The sequence below is a fragment of the Mesocricetus auratus genome, unplaced genomic scaffold (assembly GCF_017639785.1).
Source record: "Mesocricetus auratus isolate SY011 unplaced genomic scaffold, BCM_Maur_2.0 contig_6584_pilon_obj, whole genome shotgun sequence".
Lineage (NCBI taxonomy): Eukaryota > Metazoa > Chordata > Mammalia > Rodentia > Cricetidae > Mesocricetus > Mesocricetus auratus.
In genome coordinates, this window is record NW_024433464.1 from 79,259 (window position 1) to 91,205 (window position 11,947).

The 11,947-nt window shown below is 41.3% G+C and overlaps 1 non-coding gene across 1 annotated transcript; it reads right to left on the reverse strand.

Annotated features, from left to right (window-relative positions):
* Positions 1 to 220: 220 nt before the first annotated feature.
* On the reverse strand, positions 221 to 325 carry LOC121138481. The gene has a single exon (XR_005875463.1). It is a non-coding gene; the product is annotated as a U6 spliceosomal RNA (small nuclear RNA).
* Between the last annotated feature and the right edge of the window lie 11,622 nt (positions 326 to 11,947).

Here is an 11,947-nt window from a genome sequence, read left to right on the forward strand (position 1 = left end):
TTCCCTGATCTTTACATTATCCACTACATGGATGATAGTCTTTTGGCCGCGGCCGAAGAAAGACAATGTTACATAGCCTTTGCAGAGCTACAGGAGCTTCTGGAGGCCCGCGGATTTATTTTGGCTCCTATAAAGATCCAAAAGAGAATCCCTTATACTTATTTGGGTCATCAAATTCAACAAACTGTCCTCTGGCCACAAAGACTCCAAAATGATTGTTCAAATTTAAAAACGCTTCACGAATTTGCGTGTCATCCTCGCGCAGGGGCCATGCTAATCTTTTCTGTATTGTTACAATTTTTAGTATATGCACTGCCTCTTGTGTCTGGGCGGAGCAAGCTCCCTACCCTTTCCAGCTTTCAGAAATGGGGAAAAGAATGCCCCTATCTGACATAGTTCAATGAAGAATAAATACAATGAAAGCACAAGGTGCTTTGTGCAGACTGTGTGCACAGGAAGCACACGACCTTCAGTTATTGCCACTATTGTCTAGACTTCTCCTAGACCTCACAGTGTCAATTTCACATCAAATTCAACAGCTCCTTTCCTGAGGCACTGGAAGGATTTGTCCATCAGTGAAATCCCTGAAGGCACCTTTGTAATTCAGAGTTATTTTGTCATTGAAATAGGAAATAAAGTGGGAGAGATTGTGGGTACATATCCGTGTGCATGTGTGTGTGTGTGTGTGTGTGTGTGTGTGTGTGTGTGTGTGTGTGTGTAAGTCAGAGATGAATGTTCTTCCTGTACTCTTTATATTGGTGGTTTTTTATTGGGAGGGGGCATTGAGATGGGGATTTGCACTGAACTTGAACCTTGCATTATTCTTTTTAATATTGTAGGGAAAAGGCTCTGGCCAAAGAAACACACCCTGAGCAGAGCCAAAGAAACACACTTTGGCCCTGCAACCAGAACCAAAGAAATGTACCATGACCCTGAAGGCAGTGGCAAGGAAACACACTTTGTTCCTGGAATCAGAGCAAGTGAAAGAAATACACCCTGGCACTAAAACCAGAGCCAAATCTGAACCTAACACTGTGCAGAAAACTAACCAGTCCTTGAGCAGGAACTATAGCTAATCTGAGCTCAGCATTGAAATCTAAACAGTCCCCACCCTGGTAGCCCTATATAAACCCTGTGTCTGTTTAGCTTGTGGCTGTTCCTGCTACTCAGGTGTCCTCTGCCACTCTGGCAGAGGGCAGTCACTCTCCTGGATTCTTCCCTTCCTATAAGCCCCTTAGATGAGCTTTGGGTGAAGACTGTCTTTTGCAGCAGAGCAGAGACGACGCTGGGCAGAGCAGAGCAGAGCGAGCAGGGCTATAACACTTTTGTTGGGGAAACCTTCCATTGGCAGAGTGGAGTTGTTACACTCATCTCTCCACTCTCCCTGGAGCAGAGCTGAACTGTAGCAGTTTCATCCCCCGGGAAACCTTCTGTGGGAGCAAACCTGCTATACCGGGCAAAAACATCCCCAGCTGGATGACCCTCTCCTGCTGGAGAAGGGCCCATATACTGGGGAAGCCTTTCCCTGAGGCAGGGATGTAAGATGCTATGCTTACTGGGGCCTGTGGTAGTCCTTGGCTCCAAAACATAGTATTCTGTGACTCCTGAATACCTGTCCCATCAGAGCCGTCCAAAATGACTACAAATATAATATTCTTAGAATTACTTAAAAATTCTCTGAGAATTTTATCCAGACACACAGTAGATTTTGATCACATTCACCCTCCACTCCTCCCCATCTCCACCCATATCAATCCCTATCCCCAGTCCCTTCCAACTTTGTCTTCTCTTTTTTGTTTTTTGTTTTATTATTTTCATTTTAAATAGCTTGCTTAACATGTCAAACCCAGTTGCCTCTCCCCTCCTCCCTCACCCCCTTCCACCATCCCTCCCAGCCTCCCACCCTATTGCCACTTCCTTTCACATAGAGACTGTCATTTCATTCAGGGCAGGGTTCAGGCACTCCCCTAAGAGTCAAGGCTGAGAGAGCATCCCCCTTTGTGTTATGGACACACGAAGTCTGTAAGTATGCCAGGGGTAATCAGTGAACCACTGCTGAGCACACGATAGGTTGTCCAGGTCTATTCACTGACTCTCACACTCATGGGGTCTGGATCAGTCCCAAGCTGGCATCTCAGCTGTCAGTCTGGGCTTCCAGAGCTTTCCCCTGTTCAGATCTGCTGTCTCTGCTGGTTTTGCTAGCCCATTCTTTGCTCATCGCTCCTCTCATTCTGTCACTGGGTTCCATGGGTTCAATTCAGTGTTTAACTGTGGGGGTTTGCCTCTGCTTCCATCAGTCACATTGTATAATGTTAGATTCTTTGTCAAAATCAAGTGTTCATAGATGTGTGGGTTAAAATTAGGGTTTTCAATATGGTTCCATTGGTCTACCTGTCTGTTTTTGTGCCAATACCAAGCAGTTGTCAGGACTATAGCTCTATAACAGAGCTTGAAGTCAGGTATGGTGATGCCTCCTGAATTTACTTTACTGTATAGGGTTGTTTTGGCTCTCCTGGGCCTTTTGTTTTTCCATATAAAGTTGTATAAAGTCTGTGAAGAATTGTTCTGAAATTTTGATAGGGATTGTATTGAATCTGTAGACTGCTTTTTGCAAGATTGCCATTTTTATTATGTTGATCCTACCAATCCAAGAGAATTGGAGATCTTTCCATTTCCTGGTATCCTCTTTGATTTCTTTCTTTAAACAATCAAAGTTGTTGATATACATGTCTTTCACCTCCTTGGTTAACATTATCCCCAGATATTTGATGCTGTTTATAGCTATTGTAAAGGGTGATGTTTCTCTGATTTCTTTCTCAGCCACCTCATCATCTGTATATAATAGGGCCACTGTTTTTTTTTGAGTTAACCTTGTATCCTGCCACTTTGCTGAAGGTGTTTGTCAGTTCTAGGAGTTCCCTTGCGCAGTTTTTCGGGTCACTTATGTAAACTATCATATCATCTGCAAATAGTGAAAGCTTGACTTCTTCTTTTCCTATTTGTATCCCCTTGATCTCCTTTTGTTGTCTTATTGCTGTAGCTAGAACTTCAAGTACAATATTGAAGAGATATCGAGAGAGTGGACCGCCTTGTCTTGTTCCTGATTTTAGAGGAATTGTGTTGAGTTTCTCTCCATTTAGTTTGATGTTAGGGGTTGGTTTACTCTATATTGCTTTTATTATATTCAGGTATGTTCCTGTTATCCCTGATATCTCTGGGGCCTTTATCATGAAGGGGTGCTGTATTTTGTCAAAGGTTTTTCATCATCTAGTGAGATGATCCTATGGTTTTTCTTTCACAGTTTGTTTTATATGGTGAGGTACATTGATAGATTTTCTAATGTTGAACCATCCCTGCCTTCCTGGGATGAAGCCTACTTGATCATGGTGGATGATTTTTCTGATGTCTTCTTGAATCTGGTTTGCTAGTATTTTATTGAATATTTTTGCATCGATGTTCATGAGGGAAATCTTTCTTTGTTGTGTCTTTGTGTGGCTTGGGTATCAAGGTAATTATAGCCTCATAAGAAGAGTTTGGCAGTGAGCCTCCTGCTTCTATTTTGTGAAATACTTTGAGGAGTATTGGAATTAGCACTTCTTTGAATTTATAGTAGAATTCTGTATTGAAGCCATCTAGGCCTGTGCTTTTTTTGGTTGGGTGTCTTTTAATGATTGCTTCTATTTCATTAAGGGTTATAGGTCTGTTTAGATTGTTTATCTGTTCTTGATTTAGTTTTGGCAAGTGATATCTATCCAGGAAATTGTCCATTTCCTTTTAATTTTCAAATTTTGTGGAGTACAGATTTTAAAATTATGCCCTGATGATTCTTCAGTGTCCGTTGTTATGTCCCCCTTTTCATTTCTGATTTTGTTAATTAGCATGCTCTCTCTCTGTCTTTTGGTTAGTTTGGACAGAGGTTTGTCTATTTTGTTTATTTTCTCAAAGAACCAACTCTTTGTTTCATTGATTCTTCTCAATGTTTTCCTGGTTTCTACTTGATTGATTTCAGCACTCAATTTGATTATTTCCTGGCATCTGCTCCTCCTGGGTAAGTTTGCTTCTTTTTGTTCTAGAGCATTCAGCTGTGCTATAAATTCGCTAGTGTGACTGTTCCCCATGTTCTTCATGTGGGCAATTAGTGCTATGAATTTTCCTCTCAGCAGTGCTTTCAGACTGTCTCATAAGTTTGGGTATGTTGTGTCTTCATTCTCATTGAATTCCAGGAAGTCTTTAATTTCTTTTTCTATTTCTTCCTTTACCCAGGTATGGTGCAATTGTGCCTTGTTCAATTTCCATGAGTTTGTAGGGTTTCTGTGAATTGTGTTATTCGTGAATTCTAATTTTAACACATGGTGGTCTGATACGATACAGGGGGTATTCCAATTTTTTGTATTTGTGGAGATTTTCTATGTTTCCTATTATGTGGTCAATTTTAGAGAAGGTTGTATAAATGTCAGTTAAACCCAGTTGTGTCATAACTTCTATTAGTTCTTTTGTTTCTTTGTAAAGTTTCTGTCTGGAGGTCCTGTCTAGCGTTGAGAGCAGTGTTGAAGGCTGATATCTTTCCAAGATATCCAGTTTTTCTCTTACACTTTTCAATATATTTTCTTTGCTGTGAGTACTTAGTGCTTTAACTATGATGTACTGTGGGGATTTTCATTTCTGGTCATGACTATTTGATGATCAGTGTTCTCATTGTGTTTGTAGGGTGTATCTTTTCTTAATTTCAGAAAGTTTTCTTACATGAGCTTGTTGAAGACATGGTCTATGCCATTGGCTCTGCTTAGTATCTGACTGTAGGTATCTGTGTCTGCTCCCATATGTTGCTGAGTGAAGCCTCTCTGATGACAATTGTGCTAGTTAATGATATATGAGTATAGCAAAACTTCATTAGGAATCAATTGAGTTTTATTCCATTTCAGTTTATTTTTGCCAGTCATGTTTGGTTCTATCCTAAGTGTCACCAGGTTGTAGTTCCCAGACCTATGTTCCTAGGTTCCTAGGAAGTAGAATTGTTCTCTCTCTCTCTCTCTCTCTCTCTCTCTCTCTCTCTCTCTCTCTCTCTCTCTCTCTCTCTCTCTCTCTCTCTCTCTCTCTCTCCTCTCTCTCATTGTGAGGGTCTCATTTTGGACCAGTCATAGGTTGGCTACTCTCACATGTTCTGTGCCATCTTTACTCCAACAAATCTTACAGGCAATTCAGACTGGGTTGAAGGTTTGTGGCTGGATTGGTAATCCAGTCCCCCCAATAGAAGCCTTGCCTCATTAAGTAAGTGGCCACTTCAGGCATCTGTATCCTACATTACTAGAACTCCTCTTTAGAGTCCCCCTCATCGGTTGCAGGTAGATTCCACTGCACAGATTTCCATATTGCCCATCAAATGCTCCCCATTTCAAGTAATCTCTCCCTATACTTTTTCCTTCTGTTCCTCCCTCCTCATCTGATACCTCCTGCTCTCATTTTCTTCTGACCCCATTTCACCTGCAAATTCTATTCTATTGCCCCTTCCCGGGGAGATCCATGCTCCCCCCTTGAGCTCTCCTTTGATTGTAGGATCACTATCCTTTACTTTACAGCTAAATCCTCTTATGAAGTGAGTACATACCTTGTGTGTTTTTGTGGGTTTCAGATACCTCACCCCGGATATTTTTTCCTACTTCCATCCATTTGTCTGCAAATTTCATGATGTCATTTGTTGTATAGCTGCTGAGTAATAATCCATTGTGTAAATGTACCACAATTTTCATAACATGTAGGTTGTTTTCAGTTTCTGACTCCAGTGAATAAAACCCCTATATACATAGTCGAGCAAGTGCCTAGTGGTAATGTGTAGTACCCTTAGTTGTATAGCTAGATATTGAGGTAGATCAACTCCTAAGTTTCTGAGAAACAGCCATACTGATTTCCATAGTGGCTGTGTAAGTTTGTAGTCTCACCATCAGTCGAGGTGTGTTCCCCTTGTTCCACATACACAGAAACAAGAGCTGTCATATGTGTTATTGACCTTAACCTTCTGAGAAGTATAAGATGGAATCTCAGAGTCGTTTTGATTTGCCTTTCTCAGATGGCTAAGAATGTTGACCATTTAAGTGTTTTCAGCCATTTAAGATTCTTCTGTTAGGAATTCTCTGTTCAGATCTTCTGCAACATTTTTAAATTAGATCATTTGGTTTGTTAATGTCTAGTTTCTTTTATTCATTATATATTTTTGATATTACACATTGGTGGATGTGGAGTTGATGAAAATATTTTATCATTCTATCCATGGCCATTTTGTCCCCCTGGAGGTGTCCTTTGTCTTCCAGATGATTTTCAATTCCATTTATTATTTGATGATCTTATCACCTGCATTACTGGAGCTATTTTCAGGATGTTGTCTCCTGTGTCAATGGCTATTCCCCACTTTCTCTTCTATCATGTTCAGTGTATCTTGTTTGATGTTGACATCTTTGATCCACTTGTACTTGAGTTGTTTTCAGGGTATTATGTCTCCCAGGAAAAGTCTTTGCACACACTTGTGGTGATACATTATTTATGATTTATAAAAGCTTGCCTGAGGATTCAGAAAACAACATGAGACTCAAGCTACAGAGGTCATATAGTGGGAATTGACACTTTTAATATCAGCAGTCAGATGCCAGGACTTGGAGGTACACATCTTTAATCCTAGGATTCTTGATTAAGAGTTAGAAGAATCTATGTTAGTTCAAGACCACACAAGTCTACACAAGATTGATCCATGTCTAAAGAGGAATAATTCACACAAAGATGACCTCAGCTTCTGGGATCACACACAATTAATTCCAGCAATAGTAGGGCATAAAAGACAGGAGCAGGGTCTTCAGGAGGCAGTATCACTCATTCATTCTATAGCCACACTGAGGACAGGAGGATATTGAAGGCTCAGGATTCTGCAGCCACACTGAAGAGTGGCTTCAATCTGAGGTTTGGGAGAGCTCATGATTCAGCCATATCAGTCTCAGTAAGAGCCAGAGCTGACAATTTGCTTTTATGATCTTTTGCTTGTATCTTGTACCCCAATATCTGTCTCTGGTTCTTTTATTTTTTCATATTACACACACCAACTCTCCCTTCTCATGTCCATTCACAGACACTACCACAGTTTGAGTCTAGGGCCAAAACAACTCAGCTTGCTTCATCTATTGGTGTTTTGTCCTTTCTGTCTGTGTTTTGTATTTTTGCAGTGACCATCACCAGGGACCCACTTCCAGAAACGCTCCATTATGTCCTGGAAGTCCCACTGGAAAAGCATGGCCAGAATCTAGAGTATGTTTTTCCTCTACTGTAAAGTCATCCCTGACTGCTCAAGTCCTGGCCAAGGATGTTTCACTAAAGGCAGGTCTCTGATATATCCCCAACACTGGGTTCTTAATGTGCCAAAGTCATAGATTATAACCACAATCCCTGATCCTCCTGGGGTCATCCACTCATGTGGATACAGCACTGCTTACAGTATACTGTATATTTGACTGGTCTGTGCATGTCTGTCATTGACATATTGTTAGTTAGAACACAATATCCAGATCCTAAAGGCAAATCTTCCAGAGTTCCTGTATGAAGCACGACATCATCTACAACTACAGAATTTACCACTCTTGTGTGAGTCACTCTTCCTCTGAAAGGAAATCATCTCACGGTAGCCATGGAGACAGCTCTGCAGTGGCCAGCACCAGCATCCTCTGAACAATAGGATGTATGATTTCCTGAACACCCTCTGCTGTGTCAGGGATCAGCAGGAAGCCTATTCCAGTAAGAAGGGGGGAGCCAGTGAGGCCACAATGAGCTTGGGTTGTATATGTTCTGCACCACAGTATCTGAAGAGACATCCATTCCCCAGCACTCGCTATTCAGTCACTGAGGAGGTTTGTCTCATGCTGCTCCCTCTCTGCTTTCCCTGCTCCTTTGCACTCTGGACCTAAATCAGGTGTCTGTCTCTCATTAGCCACCATGCCACCCTTCCTATGTCCCCAGCCTCAGAGAAGAGGCAAGGAGGGTGAACTGAACATTAAATCCCAGGCTCCTGAGAACAGCAAGCACCTTGAAACACTGGTATACCAGAGATATGGAAGCAATGCATTACCCAGAAATCAGAGCGCTGTCAGCTGAGAACTTTTTGTTTCATGTAAAGGAGTATTATAGAGTATTTGTGTGTGTTCTCAAAATACAAAATATAAAATTGGTGCCTCATTCATCAACTTACAACGCAGTCCCAAGTTGTGTGGTGTAGCTCATCTCTAATCCCAGCACTTCTGAGGCAAAGATAAGTGGGTTTATTTATTCAAGGCAGGCATTCTGGTCTGTAGAGTGAGTTCTAGGACAGTGAGGCTTCATAGTGAAATCCTGTGTAAATGAAAAAGACTGACAAATGTATATCAAAGGAAAGAAAGAAAGAAATTTAATAAGTAGTGTACTCTTCAGAAGTAATAAGGATTCCATGGTATCATAAGAGAGGCTCATGAATAGGATTGGTGACCTTATAATGGTCACAAGGGGGACAGCCTGCTGTCCTCTCTCCATTCTGTTCTGTGGTGATACATTAAGCTAGTCAAGGAGAATTGTAAGAGAACTTTCACCAGAACACATCCATGCTGTACCCTGCTCCTAGAGTCAGACTTTCCAGATAGAGTAAACTTGTTGAGCATAAGACATCTTTCCCATGAATTATTTATGGTAACACAAAGAAGATATGTGTGCTCTGAGTAAAAGTGAGCTACCTGGCCTTGTAATTACGTTCTGTAAATCTGTAGATCTGCCACACAGGATGAAGCAGCTGTCACACTCCAGGAAAATTCAGATTTGGCACATGCTGCAGGGCCCAGAGACTGACTTACCCAGGGCCGTGATATGATACCAATGGTCAGACACGCAGACACCTACTGATATTGGTTGCCTGTTCTACCTCTGAAGAAGAGGAGCAAGTGCATCAGCAGCATGAAAGCCTACTCATTTCTTTTATACATCTGCTTCCAGGAGGTGGGTTTGTATTATGCAGATGAACAAGGAGGCAGGTTTAGCCAATCTTTGTAGGAGGTCTCTGTAACGGATCTTAGGCTGCAGTCATCTTAGAAGAGGAAACATTTATTAAGCCATGTTCACATTGTCAAAACTTGAAGTCAGATCTTTGAAGAAGGTTTTGCCATCCCTCTGGCCTGACCCGAGGAAGGTTTTGCCAATCCCTATTGGTCTAAGGCATTGGGATACAAGATAAGCCATGCTTGTGTCAGATACCCATTCACTCAGGCCTTCCTTCACTCCCCACACAACTTAAAGGATGTTCAGGCTCTGCTGCAGTCACACATACTATTTCAAGACTGCCAGGGATAGGAAGAGCTGACTGCTGTTGGAAACATTTCTTCAAGAGACTACATCTAATGGTCAAAATACTAGCATATAGGAAAGGACTCAGGCTTTCAGATACCCTGATCCACAACTTTAAAATCCTAAAATGTTTTCCTTATTTCCCAAGGCAAAGGAAGTTCCCATTTTAAAGATGGCTTTTGACGTATAGGTGATTGCAGAGCTTACCAACCAAGCATAATGCCCAGGGTCTGGTCTCTACCACTACTACCAAACTCAGGAAAAGAAAAAGCTTAAAAATGAAGAGGAGGGGAGAGGAGGACATGAGAGAGCAGGAAGATCAAGTCAGGGGAAGATAGAGGAGAGCAAGAAAAGGGATACCATAATAGAGGGAGCCATTATAGCTTCATAGAGAAATCTGGCACTAGGTAAATGTCCAGAGAAACACAAGGTTGACCCCCACTAACAATCTAAGCAATATTAGAGAGGCTACCTAAAATGTCCTTCCCCTATATTGAGATTGATGACTACTTTATATGCCACCCTAGAGCCTTCATCCATTAGCTGATGGAAGCAGAAGCAGATACTCACAACTAAACACTGAGTTGAAATCTGGAATCCAGTTGCAAACAGGGAGGAGTGATGAGCAAAGGTGTCAAGACCAGTTTAGAGAACCCCACAGAAAGAGCTGACCTGAACAAGGGGGAGCACATGGACCCCAGATTAATAGCTTGGAAAACAGCATAGGACTGTTCTACCCCTCTGAACTAGGATGTGAGTTTGGAGGTCTGGGCAATCTATGGGGCCTCTAGTAGTGGATCAGTATGTATCCTTATTCCTCAAATGGACTTTGGGAGCCCACTCCACATAGAGGAAAACAAGGAAAGAAAAGGAAATTACAGACCGTTTTCAAAAGGTAAAGTGATTTAAATCAATGTGTTACTATCAAAATATCTCCTGAGAATTGTAATTGATTTCAGAAATGTTTTTCTAAGTACCAGATATAATAGCTATTCTTATCTGTGGGTATAAGGATAAGATTTAGATTGTAGTTACAGAAACACGTTGGTCTAGCAATGTGGTGATAGTAGATTGTCTCCTAAGATCCATGACCTCACCAGCCCCAGGGAGTTAGGTAGATTTCTAGCATCAAGTTTAGTTTGCCTTCTGTTGAGGTGGCCTTAGGTCCCATTACACAGATGTTGGTTACCATCAACATGTCAGTGCCTCTATTGAACCCTCAAGTCTGTCTTACAGTTCAGGCCACAGTTGTGGTTCCTAATTGTCACAACTAAGAAGGAATATTAATTGCTTCACTCCTTTGGTAGCTTGCAGTGTATTTTCTGGAACTATGGAAGCTTGATATCAGAACGGAGACTTTGAGTTAGGTCTGGCTGCAATCATAGGAGTCCTGTGCTCTAAGTGCATTTTCTTTATTTTCTTACATTCCACGAGGGGGAGACAAACAGAGAGAGTGAGAGAGAGAGAGAGAGAGAGAGAGAGAGAGAGAGAGAGAGAGAGACCAGTATGTAGAACAAAACATCCAATATCTGCCACTATTCCTGCATAATCTGTATGACAGGAGAGGATAGAACCTTGAACCCATACTCAGCAGGAGAGGGAGAGACCCCACCTAACCAATGAAAGAAGACATTGGAACATGACAGTATAAGAACACATTCAATAACAGAAGGACATATATGACACCATCAGAATCTAGGGGGTCTACACCAGCAAGATCTGAACATCTGAATACAGATGAAACAGATGAGAATGACCTTAAAAACAAATAAAATATTGACAAATCGAATCCAAGAACACATCAAAACAATCATCCACCATGAACAAGTAGGCTTCATCCCAGGGATGCGGGGAAGGTTTACCATATGAAAATCTATCAATGTAATCCACTATATAAACAAACTGCAAAAGAAAAGCCACATGATCATCTCACTTGATGCTGAGAAAGCCTTTGACACAATCAACCACCCCTTCATGATAAAGGTCCTGGAGATATCAGAGATAACAAGAACATACCTGGACCTAATAAGAGTAATATACAATAAACCAACAGCCAACATCAAACTAAATGGAGAGAAACTCAATTCAATTCCTCTAAAATTAGGAACAAGGCAAGTCTGCCCACTCTCTCCATATCTCTTCAATATTGTACTTGAAGTTCTAGCTAGAGCAATAAGACAATAAACAGAGATCAAGGGAATACACATTGAAAAAGTATAAGTCAAACTTTCACTATTTGCAGGTGATAGGATAGTTTATATAAGTGACCCAAAAAGCTCTAACAGGGAACTCCTACAGCTCATAAACTCCTTCAGCATCACCATACCTTGCTTTGAGCTCTATTGTAGAGCTATAGTCCTGAAAACAGCTTGATATGGGCATAAAAATAGACAGGTAGACCAATGGAATGGAATTAAAACCCCTGATATGCACTCACACACCTACAAATACCTGCTTTTTGACAAAGAAGCCAAAATTATACAATGGAAAACAGAAAGCATCTTCAACAAATGCTGCCTGCATAACTGGATGCTGGTATGTAGAAAACTGCACATACACCTATATCTTTCGCCATGCAAAAAACTTAAGTCCAAATGGGTCAAAGACC